Raw genomic sequence first — 25342 nt, 5'->3', positions numbered from 1 at the left:
AGCAGTCTTCTCAGTAAAAGAGCTCTCTGGGCTCTTGACTTGCCTTAGAATACTTCTGTAGAGCAGGTTTTCCTTGGATGATCATCAAGAAAGGTGGTTTCATTTTTCCATCAATGGATGAATTGGGATAACAAAAAACTTCGACATGCTGCTGGCTGAGGAAGTGCTGCACCAGCATAAAGACCATATAATGATTTTGGAGTTTGTGCACGTGAATCCACAAGGGATATGAGAGCTCGGATAGTTAAAGCAGAGGACTGTTAAGTAACAGCAGTCTCTAGAGCAGAGCAGGGCACCACTTCATCTGTCAAAGAGAAGAGGAGTTCTTGTGATTCCTCTCTGTCCTCTTAAATCCTTAAGGTGACTGCACCTACTGTACATGACTGCCTAACCTAGAAACCTACCCCATCAAAACAAGAGAAGTACAGAATGCTTTTAAATTATAGCTAAATTTTAAATTAAATTAAAAATGTTTAGTCCATTTCATATACAGTACATACATTAGCTTAAATGAAAGAACTAAACAGTAATATGTCTGTGTGCTCCATGCTGCTAGTTTCTGTTTTGGATTTCTTTTGTAGATTGACAATAAAGGTGCTCCCATTATATATCTAGGCCCTGTTCAAAAACCTGTGAATACCATAGCCATTTAAAAAATAAAAATAAAATATTATGAGGGGGAGTGTTTGCAGCTAAGGAGTTAATCGCAGCGGCGATCAATCCTCTGAACGGCAGCGCAGTGTCCCAAGTATCAGATCATGTTTCCCTTAATCAAGGTGAAAGTCCTAGGAAATGTTTTGGTAATGAAACGGGGGAAAAAAAAAAAGATTCACAAAAAAACTGCTAAGTAGCATTCTGACACATGAGAAGGATACCTTTTTAAAAATGGGGAGGTCAATGCCAAAAGCAAGGTGAGCCACGGAAGATGAAGATTAATAGCCAGGGACATGCATGAGTGCCTTAGTCGGAGTTTTGATATTTGCATAAATCCATGTGCATTGGAGTTCTCAGCCGTAGGTCAGTGTTTAATTTCAGTGGGCCTGTTGGCATTCTGCTTTCTCTGATCCTTTGTTGCACGGGGCCATCTTACAGAAGGTGACTTTGATAGGTGCAGTCTGTAACGTGGCTTTTCTTAAAAACCGCAAAGCACTGTGTGTGACGGAGCCGAAACTCAATGGAAAGCTCGAGATAACGGCACATAATCCTCCATGTATTTGGTTGAGAGGGCTTTTTACCCCGTGCTATAGGCAGACTTCCTATAGTGGAGCAAAAATTAGAGCAAACTTCCTGCCCAGAAAAACAGTTAATAGTTAACAGTTAAGTAAAAACACTTAATTTAGTTTATTATATTTGGTCTCTAAATCTCTGTTCGTGTTAACATTTAATGATGATGATGATAATAATAATAATATACAATTTATGTAATAAAATAAATGTTCCATACACTTATAGTGCTTTTTTGGACACTCCACTCAAAGCGCTTTATACTGTAGGTAGTAAATCCACAGTTGCCGATGTGTGGATGATGATTGGTTATATTCATCAGCAATCAAGTGCATTTACTAAAACGCTCTTGATTGCTGAACATTAACATAGTCATTTGAGTAGAAACTATCCTTAGTGTGTTACTGAAGTGTCTTGTTTGCGAATGCTTGCAGCTCTTTGTGTAGAATTGTATTTCCATTCAGGTTGCTCTGCTGCAGTTAATCAGAAATGTTATTTTGGTCAAAATGGTCAATTTAACAATTAAAGGGTGGGTGGGGTGATTTTTTTCTGTGTTATTGCATAGAAAAGTAGATACAGAATTACTTCATTGGTAAAAAAAAAATGAACATCAAAAACAAACACTGCATGACACTGACATAACCACAAGTGGATAGTCCCTTGTGATAGGTAGGTTGCTAACATGGTCCATGAACTTTTCCTTTGTATCTTTCAAAGGCAGCAGAGTTCAGCTTCAAACAGATTATTTCATCTTGACCAGCTTACTCCAGTCACCAATGTACTTCAGTAGCCTCATTAAAACTTTACAGCCTCATTAAAAAAATGAATTCAGTTCTGTAATGGACAGCAGACTTCAATATTATGTCGTGTAATAGACTGTATTGGAAGAAATGACTGTTACGTAAGAACATAAAAAGGTTTGCAAATGAGAGGATGCCATTGGACCTATATTACCAATTGGGGTTTTAGCAGATAATTGATCCCCGGATCTTATACGGCTGTTTCTTTGAAAAAGAAGTGATGGTATTGGCTTTGACTTTCAGGAGTAACATCTTAGTGTAAAATGTTGCGTGAAAATTCCTATTGACCAGCTCTGTGTCTTCAGCAGTTGCCCCCACTTCAACAGCTACATGAAGCATTGCTCAAAGCATCATGCCTGTACTGACACTGAGACAGTAGCAATGATAGCAGCGGTCTGATGAGAAAACTACATTTGGGGAAATGAGAAAAAATATTCTTTTACCTTTATCAATGACCCTCTATTCCAAATCTGAAACTGTGTAGAAATTAGAGGAAAGAAACTTGGTTGCTTTTTTACAGAAAGCGAAACACGTCAAAAACTATGCAGCCCTCTGCGGCTTGTGCTGTCACTCGAAGAGTAGACTCTTTTAACTTAAATATAGTTCCTGCTGCCAGTGATTTATAAGCAGGGAATGTTCACGGTTAAGTAAACTGTACGTACAGTAATCTTAATTGCACATTATAAACAGAATTAGGACTGTTCCAATATCTAAATGTTTAATTCACTGTATGGACGTTCAGCACCAAAAAAATATTCTGCAGCTTCTGTGTTAAAGTAAAAATGAAAGGTTTGATGTCTGCTTTTTTTTCCTCTGGGCCGCTCAGACTGGCTGCGCTGTGTTAGAGCTTCGTGTCGTCTTTCAGGATGTGCAGTTGAAAGAGAATGCCTGGTTGGGCCCCTCTGCACAGTTTGACAAGTTCTTTGACATTTTTCGTCTTTGTTTCCTCCCCAAAATTGGATCCGCCAATTATTTTTTTTCCCCCTGCTTGATTTAAATTAGCCACTTGTCCGTTTTTATTTCGTGTCTTGGCTCACAGCGCCAAACGCCCATGACTGCGCACACGGGGATATGGGCAGAATCTCAAACCCGGCCCTTTTAATGCGTCGTAGTCCACACATTCAGATACTGGAGTATGACTGGAGAAGATAGCGCTCCTATCATCAGTCCTGCATGGCTGCAAGTACCTGGAAGACCACAGGGGGCGCTGTTTCACTGAGAAGTGAGAGTGCACTTGGCCAATCTAGCCTACAGCCTGCTAGTGGCATGAACTAGACTCAGACCCTTATTGACAGAGCTCTAGTGTGCACTTTTACTTAACGAGCCACGTGGGAGGCGTTTCTGCTCCCTGTACAATGGAGAGACCCGTCACAGGGGTGGAGTCCAGGGGGTATTGGCGAGCAGTACTCATACGACGTTCAGGGTAAGCTTAGGTCCAGCAGTCATTAAAAGCGCCAAACAATACGGAAACGCTGACCTGATTGTTAGAAAACCAAATCTGTTCAGTTGAGGTGTTGAGCCTTCAGTTAGCGGGATTTGGATGCATCGTGGGATGGGAGTAACAAGGGGATGGAGAAAAGTGGAAAGCAGGTGACTCTGTGGTAATCAGTACAGAAAGAAGCTCTTTACCAGGATGCAGCTAAAAAGGTTATCCTCAGTTTGCAAAGTCGCTTCTCAGCAGTGCTTTCTTGAAGAATCATCCCATGAGAATCACCACCATTTGCACCTCCTTTGTGTTATAATATTGTTACAGTGACTGTAAGGTATGAATAAACAGCCTCCTGTTTAAGTGTAAATCATGCATGGTGAACAGTAGTCTTACTAAATGCATTTTTGAGTACAGAATGTTTGTCTAATGATTCATGGGTTATTTGTAGCTGAATACAGATTTATACATTATGCTGACAGTCCATTTTGTCTGAGTCATATCGGTAAGATTGCACTACAGAGATCTTAATATTAGCCCAAGAGCTTAACCTACTAAACTCCATTATTCATGTGCATATTTAAAAGCAACTCCCAATTCGCACTGCGCTTGTGCAAAGAAAGTGTCACATACACTTCAGTATGGAGCAAAATCCTTACCGTCTCCAGGGCTTGGCATCCAAATTGCATTGCACAGATTGATTTCACAGGACTATGGCTTAGAGCAGCATTGCTGCCTTTCCGTATCACACTGAATAATGCTGAGATCACCGAGTTATGATAAAACTCGCAGGATAGAAATTGCAATGCACTGCTTCAATTTATTTACAGAGATTATATATGCTGGATTTACATGCCGAATAGGTGCATTCAGGTGCAGTGAGATTCATTTATCTGTTGTTGTTGTTTTAGTTTTGTGTGTAGCGACACACAATGCATTCCCTGGCACTGAATTGTCATTCCTTTTTATCTACTGTTGGTCTTTTTGCAATACCTCTGTCAGAAAATCGCTTGATCTTTGTGTCAGGCTAAAACTGAACTGAGCTACAGACACCTTATCAGATGTTATACAAATCTTTCGAGGTACTGAATCCTAACTTTAAAAAAACTTCTTAAATATTCTGATGTCTTAAAAATGATATGCTGTAGTTCATTTACGCTTTGTGAAAGGAGAAGCTCTGGTGTGTTTGGGGGATGACTATGTTTGAAAATTAATGCAGGAACAATTAGGCAGGAGAGCCAACTGTTTGAAGTACAAGTACTGGGATTTCAACAGTACGGTGGATTTAACACAGCCGGATGGGTGTAAATAGACTCATAATATCCTGAGACAGAAACATAATCTTGACTTCATACTCCAGCAGGATCTCACTACTCAGTGCCTGGGGGGGAGAGTTTTTTGCTGAGCTCAGAGCTGCTACTTAGTTATTGAAACTTTACTCTCGTAGCTCTCCCAGATTGAATTATTCACCTGGCCAAGTCTGTGACATCAGTGTAGCTCTACTAACCTTTATTTTCTTGTTTTAGTATCTTGGATATTCTACCTTTAAAAATAGCTTCATGGGTAAACCAAGGTATCTTTATTCATATATGGCAGAACATCACAATATTCATGTCCAACAAAACGTTTAAAACATCGTTAGTTCACGAGCAATCCCTCATATTTGGACTATTATCCAGGAAACTATAGTACTGCATGCCTAAATGCAATGAACAGTCTTTGAGTTTTTGAAAATCAATTCTTGCCTTGATTGGATTACACTCACGAGCACGAGCACAACACAATGCATAGTATGAGGAAAAAAAGCTTAAGACAGGATTTGCATAATGTGATCGTATACATTTTACAGATGGACTTGCTTTTGACTATATTATAATACTCTGTAATGCTGACAAGACATGCACAAACACAGGATATTAGATCCCGTGTTTAGTCGTAGTACGCACAAGGAGGCAGGTTTCCCCAAATATGTTTCCAGAAACCGGCTTCTTCAAAGAGCCTGGAAGCATCATATGATTGCTTCATGTGCCACATGAAGTGGTGCTGTATTGGTTATTGCATTGAGAGGTACAGAAAGAAACAGCCACAGTACTTCACGTGGAGAGAGCTATAAGGAGTGGATCCTAAATCACCAAAACAGAGGAGCATTTTATCTTATAAGCCAACTATGTAGGATTCACTTCATGGATTAGCGGCAGAGAGGGTGTCATGGTCTAGCAGTGTACATATCAATAAAAGGATAGAGCATAGCAGGATTGTGAATTGACTCTACAGAAGTTGCTGCTTGCCATAGCTTGTGATGGTGAACTTGGGCTCACAGTCTTTCCTGATTGGCCAGGTTTCTCTAAAGAGAAGCCAGATCTTCTGCCGGAAACGGTTTTCCTGTGTTTTTGAAACCGAAACAAGCACCTCACCAAGGAAACCTTGTCTGGAAACACTTCACTCATGTATGCTGGGCTTTAAACTGCAGGACTGAGGAGATGGCTAAGCCAGATAAGTACCACTCTGGAAGTTATGCCTTGATAATTGATGAAAGCCCCATGCAATATCCATCAGTGCTGGACTGACAGGAAATAATGATGGCAAGATCATGTTTTCAACTTGAACGACTGGAACTTGGCTCTTTCTGTTCTGTCATGAAACATATCAGGTATAGAGAACACCAGGAGTTCGAAGAGTAAAAATCAGTTTGCTTAAAGGATGCTGTGTGCTTAAGTTGGCGAATGCAGCAATCTGAATTCTGCAAGGAAGAGCATCTTGTTGATAAGGAGGACTGTCAAAGTATAACGTGGAGTAAATAGCGATGTGAACAAAATGCAGTGTGGTTTAGAAAAGCAAGCGGATTCTGGAGCTATTGTCCGATATGAGGCTTGTTCTTTGGGTCAGCAAGTGGACTTTTGATTTCCCATGACACCATCTTGAATTTGTGAGGCTTTATTTGCAAGCGCTACCAAGACAAAAAAATTTTGGTTTTGACTCCTTGTTGGTAAGGCGAAGAAGATGATTGTGTTATTAGTAATTATACACAAGAAAGAATTGAGACTGATGTTCTGCTCCTAGTATATTGATCCATCCTTGCTTTTCTTGAACCCTCATGGTACCAGCTTCAACAACATGGCTGGACACCTTCCACACTCCCTCATGCAAATATGTCCCTTTTGGTTTACTCATACAGTATGTCTTTGGGCCCTTATTTCACTGATCCTGAAGCATTTCTATGAATTAATATTTACAGTGCCTTTCAAGATTACAATGGTTTGTAGTCTTTTGTTCAAAACTAAAGAGATTGTTTCTTGAACTTGACCGCAATTGGTATTAATAATAACAGCCATGAGAACTGACCTTCACTTTTTGGAGAGCAGGTCACTTATTTTCCAGTTACAATTTACAACAGGGTGCTTGAATCATTTTACAGTAGGACTCCTACAACGGTAATAAATAATCAAATTAAATCCACCTTACGGGAGTAGGACAAAAAAGCCAAAAGGCAAAACTAATAGACAAATGGTGAAAAATATGATTGCAACTTTAAAAAAGGATGAATTGCAGGTTCTTTTTGATGCGATTGTGAGGATCTGTCTCAGGAACAGAAGAGCCAAGAAAGATTATTCAATAATTCAAAGGATGACACAGGAGACTGAGAAGAAATATTTTACTCCACTCCTAATAGTTTGTAATGATTTAAATATTGTATGCACTTTCAGCTTGCCAACTGTTTGTGCTTCACTGTCTTCACTGTCTGCTGGGGAAGATGAAAATGTTTTCAAGTGCAAGCGTTTATTTTTTGGAACTGTAGAGAAAACTGTATAAATGCTAAATCTTTGATTCCCTCTTTAAATGTGGAGCACAAAATCTGCCTTTACTGTTGTTCATCTTCCCAGATTTTGAGAAGCATAAACTGCCAATAAACCACAGCATTGCAAATCACACATGAGCACAGAGCATTACTTAACTGATCTCACAGACGTACCCCTGCCAGAGCCTAGGACGTACAGATGCATCCGTATCAATAGGAATTATTAGAATGTTGTACATTTAAACCAAAAAAATACAGAGCATGGGTTTCTAAATTAAAAAAAGGATTGCAGAGCTCCGGAGCAAAGCCTTCACATCATGTCTGAGCTGTGCTACATCAAAATAAAAGCAATTTCCAAATATTTCTAATGCACACAAATGGAACACCATCCTACAGAAAACTATGTGACCTATCGTAAGTGATCCTTGAGCTGCTTCCTGGCCACCTTTGTCAGGCCACTATACCAAACTCTAAAATTGCTACTGTAAAGAGAAACTTAACTGGTGGGAAACCGTTAGTTCCTCCTGGAGTCTGAGAGACTTGCTGCATTCCTCAGCTGCCACTGGCAGCTCTGAGACGAGGGCTGGAGATCCTGATTTCACAGGTCCACTATGGTTTCCAAGACCAACAGCTGACACACATGTATATAACTGTGAAAAACCTCTGGTGTAATGACCTCAAAGTCAATGCTTGCTGTGTTTGTTTGAAAGCAGACCAACATGGAGCATGGTGCAAAGCCTGGAGGACAAGTACAAGCACAGATAGCAGGACTGTGGCTGGGCTCAAGCCTGCCTCTGATCTTGAGAGCCAGTCTTTGCCACACTAACCGGGAGGGAGGGAGACCTGTGTTGCAGCAAACATGGCCTGTTGATTGTCTGCCCTTGACACACTCTCGCTGTTACATGCCAGCGACCTGTCAGCGAATGGAAAATCCCAGTGTATTGCCAGTTGTGTACGTATTTATGAGGGGAGATTGGTTGTGACGCTGGTGGTGGTGGTGGTGGGGAGGGTTGAAAATTGTCATTTATCTGATGGGCTGGCAGCAGCCGTTGTCTTTCTGCCTGACGGAGCACATTAGTGTCTGGGTGCCATGCGAGGCAGCGCCTAACGTCCTCAAATCGATTTACTGCGGTGGGCTGCATGAACAAACAGGCAGAGCGATCGCTCCAGGGTCCCCAGGGCGGCCCTCTGACAACGATAGTCTCTCTCGTAGGTCCTGGGCCACCAACACTGCTCAGAGGAAGTCAAGACATGATGGTTCCTTGTGACCTGAGATGGTAGGGTGAGCTTTTGGGAATTTCCAGAGTCTCACTGTAGTACAGTATAGTTTGTTTTTTTGGAAACCTTCTCCTACAGTCTTTTGCCAACCTTCATCAACTCTTCGTTAACATTTCAGGTCTCGTTTAATATTAATAATTAATAATTGCTTAGACTTTCTGTATATAGCACTTTTATGGACACTCCACTTAAAGTGCTTTACAGGTAATGGGGGGCTCCTCTCCACCACCACCAGGCCCACCTGGATGATACTCCAGTACGCTCACCACACACCAGCTCTCAGTGGGGAGGAGAGCGGTGATGAAGCCAGTGCATAGATGGGGATTATTAGGAGGCCATCATTGGTAAGAGGCAGAGGGAAATTTGGCCAGGTCGCTGGCGTAACACCACTATTTTTTAAAAGTACCCTGGGATTTTTTATGACCGCACGATTTTACATCTTATCCGGAGGACGGCACCTATTTACAGTATAGTTTCCCCAGCATTAGGACCCACATAGACCACAGGGTGAGCGCCCCCTGCTGGCCCCCCACTGACACCACTTCCAGCAGCAACTTTAGTTTTACCCAGGAAGTCTCTCATCCAGGTACTGGCCAGGCTCACACCTGCTGAGCTAAGGGCTGCAAGCTGTGAGTTGCAGGGTGACATGAGGTTTGCGTGTTTTTAAAGCTTACAGTGCATTCTGTCCCAACAGCTTGGTAAGTCAGGCAATGTAACGCACTGATACCATGTCTTGTATCAATTGCTTTGCAGTCTGCATTTCTTGGTGGTGGTCTGTGAAAAGCGTTTTGGCGAATTTCTCATCTTTAAAATCTTAAAACCCCTAAAACGCCTTCAGAAACGCCAGTGTGATTCCCGTGCGTGCCCCTTCACCGATAGAGATGGGAGACCGCAGGAGCGGCCTCAGCCTCGGACAGATGCAATGTAACGTGCTGCTCAGGCACTATCTGCGGAGAGGAGGGTGTAGCATGTTTTGGCCCGCGGCTTTGCGCGATAAACCGACGCTCCTCTCGAGACCACGGCACCCAGGAGCGATTTTCAGCAGCCTGTTTTTGCGGCTGTTTTATTCAGTCACTGCCTCTCAAGTGCCCTTATGGAGCTTTCCTGTCAGCAGCATCTGCTCCTCAGTTACCCCCCCCCACACTCCCCATTCCCTTCCTCTACTGCTGCAGGGTGGCTGGCACTAATAATATCGAGCCCTGGGCTCACAGATGCTTAAAATGTGTAGATCTGTCACATTTCTTCTGTTCTGCGCACTTAGTCCCCTTGTGATCACTGTCCTTCAGTTTACAGCAGGATTTAGGAGGGAGGGAGCAATATGGTTAGACCCCAGACCAGAAAGGCTACTTTATTCACTCGGCTACAGCACTGCCTATGGAAGCTTTCATTGGATAATGGTGCCGAAAACTGATTTGGGCTTTTGTAGTTACTGGCGTTAATTGAAGTTACAATTCCACATAATGAGGGTAAGGATTCATTCTCTAGCCCTGACAGGTTTGCTCCTTTTAATAGCTTAAGGCCTTCCATTTTTTTTTTTTAGAGCAGTTGTTTAAAAAGCACAATGACTCTCAAAAATGAAAAAAGAACCAAACAAAATGAGCCAAATTGAAAAACTCATTTCAGAATCGCCTGTTGAACTCCATTGTAAGGTACTTTCTATGATTAGGGATTTCTTCCTGAGATGACTGAAGTTTACTGCACTATTCATTTCACACAACCCTACCTGCCCGTTAAGGAACGGCAATTATGATCAATGTCATTTGGGTTTAACAGTTATAAAACACCCAGACAGAAAAACAAACCTGCAAAGTCAAAATCCAAATGGCCAAAATGTGTTTTTCCTTTTGTCCGAGGGGAACAACCTCTGACAAAATCCACTTCTTATTCCTCACCTGAACGTTTGTAGTCACAGTTACAATGCTGTTACTGCGGGAAGTGGACGCACTGAGACAATGGTTTTTAATCATAAATTAGAAATCATTTGCCAATGTTCTTGACGGATGAATAAAATTATTTAAAGCACAGATCAAGATGGTATTACCCTAGCATCCTACACGCCTGCCTATGTGCAGGAACACACTCTCTTTCTCCAATATGCAGCATAATCTTGTTACATTTGGAGGCATTGAAAATTAGGAGCATCTAGCTGGCCCATTTGGAGATACAGGCTAAGCAGTTTTAATGAAAACAATTTAGCATGCTTTCCGTTCCATCCTTAAATCCAGACAGAAAAACATCCTGACATGATTTTGGTTAAAACAACACAGAACTTTTCACAGATTTATTGACATGCCACTGAATTTATTAGCTCAGGACTTACAAGTGTTGTTTCCACTGTGCTGGGTCTCTGTGTTTTCTTTTTCCTTCCGGTGCAGTTTTGATTGATCCTTGCCTGATCAAGTCTTGCTTAGCAGCCCCTGAACACTGCGGATTGAAGCTCCGGACAGCAATTTGATCCGAGAAGTCCGGCAGTGGTCTCTGTGCTCTGCAGGCCTGGCCGATGTGAGAACAACATCAAGGTGTGCATCTCCCAGAAAACCCCTGGTAAAAGACAGTCAATGAAACGAGCGTCTATCAGTAAGGGTGCTCCTTCCCATTTCCAAAGACAGATTTGTGTGGAAAATAGCGGCATGAAACCCCTGCTTCAACCCGACCATGCTTAAAGCACGTGGCCGACAAACAGGCTTCATAATGACAATGTATTCAATTTAATTCAATTAATGTGACCCAATGTACTGTATGTCTTCCAGAGCTTGGTCACTTCAAAGGCCATTCCTTGCTTATTTAATGCCTCATTTCCTACACCCCCAAAACATGCACTGCAGAAAAAAGATGATTTTCATTGTGCCGCGTATGAGTGCGTGAATATATCCTATGCAAATATAAATCATTTGCACACTTGCCATACTTTATTCACACAAACTGGGGACTATTTTTTTTAACATTTGGGGTCTGCCTTGAATTTAACTTTCCACAGGTTAACGTTTTCCACAGGTTTAGAAAACCAGCTCTGCATACTTGAAAAACACATTCAAGATTCATTTTTCGGCACAAGCTTTGTGACCCAGAATTTCAAATACGGCCCATTACATACATGCATGCATAGTTCATTTATCAGGAGTGAACATGACTTTTAGTTTAAAAACAAACTGAGTGCCGTTTAAAAAAAACGAATGATAGGCTTTTTTTTGTTTTTTTTTCTTGTTGTACATTTAGGCGATATTTTTCAAAACTTTTACATTTTTCTCACATAAAACACGCTGTGAGAATATACTGCATGCTTTTCTGCTTATGGCTTTCCTCTATGCCTTTCGTAATACTGTAATAATATCAAGTAATACTTCAGTGAATCTGAAAAGTTGTCCTTCAGCTTTGTTTTTCATAGTTTTCTTTTCTTTTGTATAACTTTGGCTGTATAGAATCTTGAAAAAACATGCAAGAGAGCAGGCTGTCATCCAATTAACCCAAGATAAAAACACAGGATGTATTCTAGGACAAAAAGTATAGTAGTTGTAAGTATATCAACTGAGCTTTAATTATTATCTACATAGCAAAACAATATATAAAACGTAGCAAAAATATATGTATTGTAATTCTGTGAATTTTGCTATGTGGTTTGTGCTCAAATTCAGCATTTTTAGTGAGAATCTCTGTCCAGACCCAGATGAATCCAGATTAAGGCGTCACGTAAAATTTAAACAAGTCTCTTTTCACTTTGAGATACAGTACCGTTATCCTTTTTTTGACTGAAATGCATTTCCTAATGACGTGAACTTTTGCTACAAACCAATTAATACTTTTGGTCTGAAAAGTCTGAAATGCATTCAACTGACTTTTTAAATTCAAGTAGGTAGCTGTGTCAGCAGGCATAGGCTGAAAAGAAAACAGTTAAGGTTTATTCCATGCTGAAAGGAAAAGAAGAGAGACAGCATTTTGGCTGCAGAGCCTTCTTCTGCGTCCTGGCCAAATTTCCCATTGGCCCTTACCAATCATGGCCTCCTAATAATCCCCATCTATGAACTGGCTTCATCACTCTGCTCTCCTCCCCACTGATAGCTGATGTGTGGAGCGTTCTGCGAACTATGGCTGCCGTCGCATCATCAAGGTGGGGCTTCACATAGGTGGTGGTGGAGGGGATCCCCATTACCTGTAAAGCGCTTTGAGTGGAGTGTCCAGAAAAAGCGCTATATAAGTGTAAGCAATTATTATTCAGGTGTGACACCTGTTTTTTTTATATTTACTACAAAGCTGAAATGTTGTCTCTTTTCTTTTCAGCATTTAATGTTTAAAGGCAGGATCCTAACATCCAGTCTTGATTGCAAGCTTAGTTCTACAGTATGTCTTGAATTAGAAGAACTGACAGCATGGAGTTTAAAAGAATCCTAACTTGTATAAAACTTGAGACATTGCTGCAAGATCCAGTTATTCAATTACAGTATATTTACATTTACCTCTCTCTCAAAGGTTAAATGATGTTGATTGAGGTAATTTAAAGATAGATCTTTGAGCAAATGACATTTGGCTGACTGGCACTAAATTATCCAGTGCCACTGTTCTCCGCTTCTCTTTCAAGTTCTTGAGATACTAAATTAAAATGTAAAGAATGCTAATTTAAAATGAGGAAGACAAAGGTCACTCCAATCATGCAGCAAATGAAGAATGATTTAATTTTAATTGAACTGCATTTGATTTTTAATTAAAACTGCCACAAGAAATGTCAAAATACCATTGGCATACTTTTTGTGCTCATGTGTCTTTATGTATTTGATTTTATTGTGTCCAAGAAGAAATCAATAAGCATGTCACCTCCACCCTTGTTTAATTCACAAATTAATTCCTGCTTAATCCAAAAGATTCAACCACTGATTGTTTACATTAATAGTGAGGAGCTTTGCAAACTATAAATTACTCATCTGGTATAACTATAACAAGTTCTAGGTGATATCATGCTCACATACAGTATACAGTGAATCACTTTAACAGCTTTTATTTAAAAATAAAATCAAATGATTGAGATTAGCGGAGGACGGTTATCATTATTAATTTGGATTTTATGCCACCTCTGTACAAGTTAAAGAATATCATCGCAGTCATATGTAAATAATTTCTATTTTTGTGTGCTCAGCTAATTAGGCCATTCACATGCCCTTGCAGATCCACGTATTGTATGATAATAAATGCTGTGTCATCTGTGTTGGAAGAAGAGTGAAAGCAATGAAAAAAGTGGAGGTCAGACAATGAAAAATCTTTGCAGAATAACAATCACTTGAAACCCAAATAAACTCTGCACAGGAGAGCACATTTCCAAAAATAATCTGCTAAACCTACTCCTGGGGATTGTGTAAGGAGATGCAGAACAATTGAAAAGAGAGGGTAAAGTTACACCTGTGCAAGACATTTATTTATCTCCAGTGACCTTGTGTGGTATTCTGTATCATTTGCCCAGTAGCAGTATACATGATTTGTTCTTGTTTTTTATGATATGCCCATCCAATTTAGAACGGCCAGTTGTGACTTTAGATGTCAGAGCACTGCGCTCACATGGGCGGAATAAAGAAACACAGCCAGGCTCCATCAGGAGCAGCACTGACTGCGTCACCCTGACTGACCATCCAGGAAGTCATGGCAGGTGCAGACTTGCATTTTCCATGCAGGGTGCTCACAACTGAAGAAGGCTCCACGGCCGAAACGTTTTCTTTCTTCTTTTTTTCCAGCATGGAATAAACCTATTACTTGTTCCTTAACAACTGAGTGCCTGCCTCCTAGCTTGGTTCTGTCTATATACTGTAAAGGCCAAATGGAAGGAATTTAGGAATTGTGGATGTTTCATGACACCAGAATACATGCCATGCAATCTGACAGTGTTGTTTCTGTCTGATCAGGTGCTACAGTCAGATAAGAGTCCTACAGCCTAGGACCAGTAAAAGCGAAATGACAGTGTCTGAAATTTCTCCAGCCTACGGTTAGCTTTTTCATGCTTGAATGTGGTGGTTTCTGTAGGTACTGAGGACTCCCTGGGGGACAGTTAATATTAGCGCCCACATGCAACCAGATTTATTGGCGTACAGATGTCAACTGTTTCATTTACTTCTGTATTCTGTGCTTACAGCAGATGTATTCACTTACACAACATACTGTAGATGTTGAATATTTCTAGAGGGATATTTTACAATATAAATACTTCAAAATGAAAATACTTCAAACGTTTGCTGCAATGTCTTTCCTTCTCTCTGCCTCTTTTCTTTCATTTCTGCTTTTTGGTGGTTGTCATCTTCTGTGTATTAACGTAGGGTTTGGCAGTTTCCCCTTGCTTGAAAGAAAGTAAAAAAAAAAAGACCCCCTTTTGTGTAACAGCACAATAATAATCCAGACCCACTGTAACACAATTGTGAAATATTTTAGATGTAAGGATATAGAAGAGACAGGTGTCAAGATGACCAAGTGTCTGATTATGTAATCGTACAGTCTATGATAGCTGCTTTGGCTGAATACTCAGTCCTAGTTATAGACTCAGTCCTCGTGCTCAGGACCAAAATGAGATCAGCTATGAATTGTTCCTTATAGCAACAACACGCCCGGGATTTGAAGCCGCCAGCCTGTATAAAGCTATGACCAAATAGCCTGCAGGCTGTAGCAGGGTCTTTTGGAGAGAGAGAGGAATGGTGCTCATTTAAATGGCACTCCAGAGGGCAGGGAGATAATCAATGGAAGGGCTGGTGACCCTTGGAGGGGGAGCACGAGGGATCAACAGATTAGTATTGATCGCCTGTTCCGAGGCCCTGATGGTAGGGAGAAATGAATCAACTGCCTCTCTGAACCCCTATCAATCCTCACTCCGTTAACTGTGTCATCAATGCAGGGAAGTGGGAGCAGTGCTTTCAATGAAGGAGAAGGATCTGGCTTCACGGAATGTTGTGGTCTAGTCTGTTTGAAGCTTAGGTGTGAAAAAGATCATACTTTTCATAAAAGATCCTATTTGTAATACGTTAGGCGATCGGTGATTTCCCCCCCCACAGTTCTGCCTGTAGCTACGAAGCCCATGATTACAGACAAAGTAAGAGTCTGTAATACCGGCAGACCCCTTCTGACCTGCCCGCCTTTGAGCCACTTGTCTTGTAGCAAGTCACAGCCGAGTACCAGAGTCTTAGGGAGCACTGCGATCAACCGGGAGGGGCACCTGGAAACCAGTCGCGGTCAGCTAGTAATACGAATCAGTCAAGAGGCCGATGATCTTTGAGAAAGTCAGGGGATGACAAAATGTTTAAAAAAATCGACTCTACATTCACACACCTCAAAATTTATCGAGAGGAAAGAAGGGATATCGTTTAGCGACAGCGGCGAGCCGTCTCCCCCGTCACCCTTGCGCGCAGCTTTGATTTCAATGCATCGTTCAGACCTGTCATTACCACTGTATTCGCGCAGTAGCGGGGGATGGTGTAGCTGCGACAGACGAAGCATCCTGTGCAACAGCGTGGAACCATCCAGCCTCATTATCATTAGCAGGCCCAGGATTGGCAGTACAGCATAGGACAGCTGTGGGCCTTGCCTAGAAACAGCTGAGGCTGCCTTGCAACTGAGGAAGGAAGCTGTGGTCTCGCACGCAAGTCTGTTGCAGTCCATGGTGAATTTCTTCCCTCGGATTTTGAAGAGCAGGTGTAACTTTTAGGGTAGGATGGTGGTGCTTCATCTGTATATTGGATAAAGCAGTTAGAAAATGGATTGAAGGGCGAGAGTAACCTTTCTCCTGGGTTTTATCTCGTAACTTGATTTATTTTGCAAGGCATCTGTCATGCTTCAACAAAGCTGTTGCTGTTCATGTGTTCTTTGTAGTACTGGCAACTGTAGAATTCTCTGGAGATACTATATTCACTTCCACAACCTACAATGTTATAAGTTTGGGTTAATAAGAAATGTCAGTATGCTTGAATTGGCTTTCTGTCTGTGTGTCTCATGGAGAGCAAGCTGGGGTATGCGAAAAGACACATTCCAAATACAAGAAATTGTATATGGCCAATAAAGTGATCTTATCTTAATTAGCAAGAAATTGGGGCTTGTCATCTTCCAGGGCTTTCTCTATACATTCTGTTTGATTTTACTTACAGTATATGCCTAGTTTGACCCGCATATTATAAAAATTCAACGAGTGTGCTTCTTAAATATGCGCTAATTTTAGGAAGATAAGTGCCATTCTGAAGATGAATGGAATCATCAACAAGATTGAGACAGACTGGCTTTTTGCAGTGATAAATTACTTGAACAGACTTAAAGGTATTTTAATTAAACTAATGTTTTTCTGCCCCCCAAATAGTGGTCAATTTAGATGGAGTAAAATTTATGATCAAACCTGCTTTAAGTGATCTCATATTAAAGCAAGATGAACATAATAGGTGGAGAAGAATTCTTGAATTGATTGATTAATATTGATTTCAATTTAAATCATTTTTTTATCTGAAATGTCTCTATGTACTTGATTTCAGCAGAGTGCACCTTGAAGATTAACCCCTTTCATGCTTTTTGTAAATCTTTTTTTGTAAAGCAATAGTGTCTTAACCATTACGTCCATTATGTCTCTAGGTGGTTTTCCAGTGTATAAACCACTGTATATCACAAGCATACTGGAGACTGAAATGTCAAGCATTATGCGGTCTTTCTCAAAGATACATTATTATGGAAGAATGTGGATTAGATTATTACTTGTTTGTTACTTATTATTACTTGATTATTCATTTATTACTTATAAAATGGAATTTCACACTCAATCTCTTTAGGACTGGTCATGGTCCCTGTCTTGCCAGCCTCTACAGATGGAGGCACAGTTCAAAGCTCTTTGTTGCTGTGGGATGGATCCAGCTATACAGCACATCCTAGAGGACTTGCACACACTCAACACAGCCGGACCAGAAGCTATCGCTCGGGCTCAGGGACTTTGCTAAATAAATAAAATTACACTGTCAGGCAACAGAGTAAGAAACCCAGCAAAATCTGTTACAGGTAGGCACCCTCTCTCTGGTGTATGAAAAGCTAACATCTGCCTTTCCCTTCTGATCTTTGGACAGAGCTTGATATCAGAGGCCGCAATAAGAATGTTTAAGACTGCGCAGTTGTGCTACACCAAAGGAAATAAGACTGCCAATAGTACAATAGTTGGAGCTGTTCAGTGTTGTAAGAGCCTCACTTTTGTGCACATGCCAGCAGCTGGTGACTATTACAGGACAGCAATTTTCACAGCCGTCAAAGTAATTGTGGTCGATAGGCTGCAAACCTTAGAGATGAAGAATATTGTCAAATTCCTCTATGCCCTTGTACTTCCCTAACCTATTCAAAGGTAAATTAAATATGGTAGCCGAAGTGAATTAGCATTTTGCTGTCTGCCTTGAAGGAGTTCCAAGTCGATAATGGGCTCGCAGGAAAGACACACAAATGACCACACAGCTCCTCTTTTTATTCCCTGTCACTGTTTTCCTTTTCACACAGGCAGTTTGGTTCTGCGACTGCTATCATACATGCCCCTTTATCCAATTTGGTGGTGACATGCAGTGAAGTCTATTCGAGGCTACCAAGAAAAACAAATGCAGGTTTTCCCAGCTACTTACTGTTTAGCGAGCTGGTCTCATCCTTGCGTTTCTCTGGGGGTGCAGAACTTGATAGACAAGCACAGCAGAACTAGCAGTCTTGTATGTCAGGTGGTTATCTCTGGGAGAGTTAAAATTCCTTATCCAAGACCATTTTTTTTCCCTGCATCAGGCCATTCCTTCGTGGCTTTTTGCTTAGTGAGATTCAGAACGTGATGGGTGAAAATTGTTACATTCTGTTTTCTTCTGTGCAGCAATATCATTCTCCTTGTTCTGCACAAGCCTGAGAATGCTACAGAGGTTCCAATTTGAAAATGAGGACCATCGGTGCTCTTTTCTTTTGGTTGCCATATGAAATTTGGCTGATTTTCTGGTCTTGATGCCGTCCATAATACAGTACATTCTGCACATGTTCTCTGTCAGTGGCCAAGTCACATTTTCCCTTTCTCCTTGCTGTGATCTTCTAGTGTCTTTTACAGTCATATGCACAAACCTAGCAGTTCTTCCATATAGCGCCTTGAAAACACCCCTTTGCTTTATAAAATGAGATGTTTCTGTTTTTCAGCCAGAATTCCACAGTTTTTATACTTTGCAGTATCTTTGTATCATGCTGAATGTGTTCTGAGCCCATAACCCAGAGGTTGATGGATTTCTTTTGTTATGTTTCACTGTTTCTATTTTCTTATAAAGTTTTCGTTACCATATTCAGGTCCTTCAAGATGTCTCTTGGTCTGCTGAGGGGGATCCATTTCTTTTTAGGTTTCCATCATTTGAAACACTATAGAGATGTAAGCATTGAGTGGGGTTCTTGAAATAGCAGACTCAGATTGTTTCACTCATTTTCCCTGCTTCCTGTTCTGCTAATGAAACTACAGCTTTACTAAAGAAAATGTAGTTTTCGGTTTTACTGTACACTTGTATGGAAATGCATTATGTACAATTTATCAAAACATTTTAAAAAGGGAATACTGGTATTCCATAGTATTAATTTTCTATAAGGTGATAGACCCAAGAACATATTCTATACAAATATTGAATCAGGTCATTATGCTTTTGCAGAGTATTATCATTATTATAACAATCTTGGAAACAAACTAGGAAACTGATGACAACTAAGAGCCACAGCCCAGTATACTAAGCAGCATAACATTTGTGTAGAACATTTTATTTTTCCTAATTTCATTGAAGGAAGCTCTTTTGAGAGGAAGGCAGATTAAGGAGTTTTGGTTGTTTTCATGCTTAATATGAAAATGCTATTTTTGGATTTATATTACTGTATGACCGAGTTAAAAAGGTACTGTACGTAATGTCCATTTGTCTGCATTGCACGATTATTATTGCTTACAGTGACTTGCTGCATAATTAGCATTGCTTGCAGCCAGAGTTTCATCGACAGAGAAAGGACTCTTTATATCATTGCAACAATGTGAACGAGATGGGAAACATAACAATGAACAGTTTGCTCTGTTGGAAGCAGCCCCCTTTTATTAATGCAAAGGGCACCTCGCCAGTCTTAGAAACCGAACTGCAGGGTTAGCCACTTGGAAAATGTACACAGTGAGGTACAGAAGCTGTCACTGAGTGCTGGGTGCTGTGATAAGTACAGTCTCGTTTGCCTTGGGCAATGTCTTACTCCTGTACGAATTACACCGATGAATGTGTTGAAATTTACCTGAGAAGCTCTTGTTTTCTTTTCCAAACCCGAAAGGCACAGTTCTACTTATTAACAACAGTTTTTATGAGGAGCTGTGGAACATCCAGGATACCACAAAAGATGTGTTCATTTAACGTTCGGACATTCATTGCTACGAAGCTTGGATAACCTGTAAATTTATGAAATGTGCTATCTTTTTTTTTAGTCAGATTTAATCTCTTTGGATTAATTGAATATTGAAGCAGTAAACAAAAGCCAACAGAGCAGAACTGAATATTTTGTCTCTGTAAAAAGCAGTTCATGAGGTTTTCTGCAGTCTTTTTTCTTCCCTCTGAGCATGAATGAATTGAATTCCACATATCTTCTGCACATGCTCTGAATTCTGATGCTGGTAGCGGATCTGAAAGAGTGGTGCAAAGGGCCCACTGTTACTCCTGTTGCATTCAGGGAGGGTTCGTTATGATTTTGACAAGTTTTTTTTAAACCTTTGCTCCCTTTCTGTTTGTTGTGAGGCGCTTATGTAGGTTAAATCTGAAAATAAATCTGAGTTTTGCTACTGCCGTTGCCAAGCTATTGAAGAGTGTTTTCTAATGCAACATGCATCTGGCTTTCAGTGTCTAATTCAGAGCAGCTTTTGGTTTTATTCTACACAGAGCTGAAGGTTGTCCTGGAAACATCCAGCAGTTTAGGAGTGGTCTCACACATTTATTTTCAATAACAAATTTATGCAGCTATCCATGTCATTATTGTGTAGCTGTGAGGTACACAATATCTTAAAATCTTAAACTTCACAGGTCAGAGCTTGGCTGCAGAGCCTGTGGACATTTGTCTCCTTTACAGCCCAAAAAAGACTAAGACATGCCAATCTTAAAAAATGAGGCCAAAAAGAGTCCCTCTATGCAACATTGCAACATATACAACTGAGTGATGTCTATTCTGAAGTGAAGCGAAAAATATGGGCAAACTGTACTGTAGCTATTTACTGGGATGATGATTCTATCCAAAGAGATATTCATTTATATCCACTAGTACAGCAGGGTGGGGGTAATGCTTATATGCTTGCTGGAGTATTGTCATCTAAATGTACTTTGCTCAATAATACAACAAGCTGTGCCTCACCTGAGCTTTGAACCCACAATCTTCCAATTCTGAGTTCAGCGCCCTGGTCCATCCTACCACATACTGATTATTCTCATCACTGGGTTACATATTGGGACTGAATGTGAATAGATTAATCTCCTTGATATCCAGCCCGGACTTTTTTTCACTTGGAGGGAGGCAGCGATTTCGCAACGCCACCTCAAAAGACACTTTATCACCGCGGATTAGAGAAGGCCAGCGGGTCGTAAATATTCATCGAACGGCTGAGTAGACAGAAGGCTCTGGATACAGCGAAGTACATATTGGAGCATTTATCCTGTACAGCACCCCTTGCAAAGTTGTCCCCTTTTTTTCCTTTCTTTTTTTAGAAAGCAGGATGTAATCAGGGCGATGCGATCCCTAATCAACACTCGGGTCCTGCCGTAGCTGCCATTATCATCACCGCCATTGTCAAATCACAGGAGGCTCCCGTCGGAGTAAAGCAAGAGATTATGCTGCTGACAGACTAGCTCGAAGTTATCAGAAAGACGTTTTATTTTTTTACAATTCCAAATGATTCAGGATGAACTTCTCCCCCAGCTCCGCTCACCCCGTGGTGCTTCAGAATTAAATTTTCGTTCTTTCTTTTGTCTCAGTCTGATGACTTTTTGGAGTCAAAAAGTTTTTTTTTTGACATTTAAAAAAGCAGAGCGACTCGTCCAGTTTCGCTTCTACACTTTTTCCCCCGCGTTGCATATATAGGTAATTATCTTCATCCTGCTGCTTAATTTCAAAGAGGCTTACAGAGTTAAGAATGTGCTGTACCTAGGTTAATCGCAAAAAAGTTCCAAGAAAATTGAAGTGATTCTTCAAAACAAGGACCAGATATTGATAGACTTGGCACAGCAGAGAGAAATCACTATGATTATAGACTTATCTCAGTAAGGAAACTGCAAGTGACTTGTAGAGTGTGCTGTACAGTATATTCTTTTGTTTTTATTTGTTATATTCTCTTGTTTTTTTGTTTGGAAATAAAGAACAGAAGCAGAGCAACAACTTCTGAAAGTGTCGCACTTTTTGCGATGACAGAAATTTTGTAGCCTAAAAGTTCCTTCCTTTCTTGTTTCATTTATATTGCAGACTCTTTTTGCCAGTGTGAAACTGCAAAATATTGAAGGCATTTCAGTAAAACAAATCAGGCCCATTCTCAGAAATTCTGTTTAATAAATCCATAAAAGAAATTCCATAGACCTGCATGTCTCTGCCAGTACACACAAACCTAAGGAGATGAGAAGCTACTTGTTTGTCAAACATGTACAAAATGCTTATCTCTCCCTTCCGTTTGCCCTAAAATAGGCAGGATCTAGAACTGGGAAACCCAACACTAAGCCACAGGAGCAGGCACCAGTGGGAGTCGCTTTCCTCTGTGTGAGTCGGTGCAGGAGCTGGCTGACACCCACCACACCTGACAGCTGGTCAGGCTTAACGAGAGACATGGGGACATGTGCTGGAGAAAAAAGTATTCTCTTTATGTAAGGATGAGAAATGGGAAATTATGCCGACACTTGTAATGCACTCCCCACTTTCCCTTACTCCAGCGAAACATCATGGCTTTCTTGCTGTCCAATGCGACAGCTGCGCTTGTGCCACACCGTCTCGGTTATGCCGGGTATACCAGACTGCCCTGTTCTGACACCTTCTCCAGCGTTCATGATCTCTTCCTCTCCCAGAAGACTTAAGCAGACCTCTTGCACCATCTCACAACTGCCTAAGCGCGCAGCCTTTGGAAGAGCATTACTCTCGCACAATTGTTGGCCGAACCGATATTCTTACGATGCTCCATTTCTGCAGGATTGCCGTTTTCTGCTTACTGGTTGCTGTCGTTTTCTTTCCTGCAACCAAACAGGAATTTTGTGCTGCTGTCGATAGGGTGGCGGGCAAATTTGTGGAAGCTGCTGTGGCTCATTTTTCACGCTCCTGGGTCTTTAGATACAAATGGTTCTGCCTGGGGTCTCGGGATTTGAGCTGGGAAGCCCTGCATGAGGAGTTTCGTTATTCTCTCCCTGCTCACGTGGGCTCTCACCTCGCAGGCAGGCTGGGTCCATTGGTACGACTGGCATCCCACACAGGTTATAATCCTCTCTCATATTTTCAGGACAAGGTCTGGGATTCTACAACACTTCCAGGAATATGCAAATGCTGAAAATAGGGGTGAGGAGCCAGGGTGGGATTTTCTTTAAACACTGTCTGGGATGCTTGACGTTCTGGGATTCTGGCAGAGTACAACACAGATCCTGCTTTTTCCTTGAACATCACATAGTATATCTCATGGGGATTTCATGGAACATACCGTACCTCTGAGACATTTTCTTCACAAACTCAAGTCGTTTTTTGTCAAGGTCCACATTGCTGGCTCTGTTAAGTGGGTCTTAAACAGTCACTTTCCTATGTTAGTGTTTCTGCTAAAATCAACAGCCACAAGCCTACAATATTACCTGGCTTTTTAGTATAAGTGAAAATACTCCTGCATAAAACAGCTGAGATAACAAACAATAGGAATACAATGCCTTCGTGCTGTAAAACAAACCTAAGAGTTTGTCTATAAAAATATTTTAGTTAGACAAAATGTGTAATATCCCTCTTAACAAAAAGTAGCTCCTGTCTCTTTGGAGGAGATGCATGTACAGTAAGTGTGAAGACGGGAGCCATATTACTCTGCAACTCACAACTGGCAGCTCCACTGAAGCTCAGCAGGCGTGAGCCTGGTCAGTACCTGGATGGGAGACTCTGGGGAAAGCTAAGGTTGCTGCTGAAAGAGGTGTTAGTGGGGCCAGCAGGGGACGCTTACCCCCTGTGTGGGGTCCTAATGCCGTATAATGGCAGGGACACTATATTGGGGAAAAAAAAAGCACTGTTCTTTAAATGAGAAGGAAAACCAAGGTCCTGACTCTGTGGTCATTAAAAATCCCAAAAAGAGTAGGTGTGCTACCCCAGTGTTCTGGCCAAATTTCCCATTGACCTTTACCAGTCATGGCCTCCTATTAATCCCCATCTATGAATTGGCTTCTTCACTCTCTTCTCCTCCTCACTGACAGCTGGTGTGTGATGAGAGTACTGGTGCAACAGCCAGGTGGGGCTACTGGTGGTGGTGGAGGAGAGTCCCCATTGCTTGTAAAGAATTTTGAGTGTAGTGTCCAAAAAATTATAAGAGTATTGTAATTATTTTTATATGTCCTGTAGATCCCATGTACTGACAGTGTCATTTAAGTCTTGATGGGATTTCAGCAGTGATGTGATGGCAGGATAATGTTATCGCACAGAGCTATCCATACAATCAGAGGCTAGCCATCTTTGAAGCATTTGTTTGATTTCAGTTAGAAATGCTTAAGTGAGGTCGTTCATGACTTACCGAGCACACTGAAGCCGGCAATAGTCTACAGTAGCTACAAAACGAACATTTGGCGATTTTGCTCTGCACACGTGCAAACGTTTATTAGCAGAGCTAAATTTACAATGGTCTTTTCGCTCTCTCAAGCACTAAGTAAAAATCGATAAGAAGGAATAACAGCAGATCAAACGAGATTTGTAAACCAGTCTCCAAAACGTCAAGCTCTGCCTTGATCAGGGTGAGCTGTGAACAAAAGAACAGGTAAAATTGGCCTTAGGGGGTAGATTACCTCATCATAAGGAAGAAACGGGGCTGGTGTGTAGGTATGCAGTTTAATGAATTACAGCTTAATCAGGGGACCTGTCAATCACCTGTAGAACATTTTAAGTTTACATCAAGTTAAGGCTGCATTTAAAAAAAAAAACAGACTCATCTGATTACAAAAATGATCATTTAGATTATCCATTGTCTGGAAGGTGTACAGTAAGTAGCCGCAGAGATGCGGTGCACCCACAGATGTACCCGTGCATATTGAGTGCCCTGGTACTTGTTAAACTCTTGCAGAACACTCCTTGTAGTTCAGTCACATGCTGTGGTCAACAGCACTCCTGAATTTTCCTTAACTGCTCAGGCATCTGATAGATAAAAAAGCTGGTAATGTGGGGGAGAGTATTAGAGAGAAGTAACAGGATTTAGCTGTTAGCGGCGAGTGCAAATGAGATACTAAAAAAGCACTGGGTAAGCTGCATGCAGAGGAAAGCGGAGGATGGAGAGGAATAACAAACGGGCGATGGAAATGGCAATAAAGACAGAGACGAGGGATCCATGCAGCTCCCTTCTACTGTCCAGCAGCAGACTGAGTTCGCACGAGGGTCAGACCTGGATCACGTTGTCCTGTGGATATCACAGCAATGAAAGGAGATGCGAGGCCAGGATGAGATCTGCTTGGTGATTCCAGCGAGCAGGGCAAGATGCGTACTTTTAAGGGCAGGAAGGGCTCATAAAAAGCACAAAGGAAGCACAGCTTTCAGACACCGGCCTCTCTTATTCAGTGGAGGAAACAAAAGAGCTGTGTGCGTTTAGACTATTTCTCTGCAATGTGGTGGAAAAGAGCTTGGGGTTCT

General features: G+C 41.2%; 1 protein-coding gene across 2 annotated transcripts in view; it reads right to left on the bottom strand.

The window, feature by feature from the left end:
- The window catches only part of b3gat1b (beta-1,3-glucuronyltransferase 1 (glucuronosyltransferase P) b), an 89952-nt gene that overhangs the window by 35095 nt on the left and 29515 nt on the right, over positions 1 to 25342 (bottom strand). For both annotated transcript variants that reach the window (XM_015337391.2, XM_006642167.3), the window contains exon 2: positions 10845 to 11065. The gene's annotated coding sequence lies outside the window, so the exon portion shown is untranslated. The remainder of the gene's footprint in view (positions 1 to 10844; positions 11066 to 25342) is intronic.

The sequence above is a fragment of the Lepisosteus oculatus genome, chromosome 23 (genome assembly GCF_040954835.1).
Source record: "Lepisosteus oculatus isolate fLepOcu1 chromosome 23, fLepOcu1.hap2, whole genome shotgun sequence".
In the NCBI taxonomy this organism is placed as follows: Eukaryota; Metazoa; Chordata; class Actinopteri; order Semionotiformes; family Lepisosteidae; genus Lepisosteus; species Lepisosteus oculatus.
Note: the sequence above shows the minus strand (reverse complement) of the source record. Positions and strands in the feature narration are given on the sequence as shown.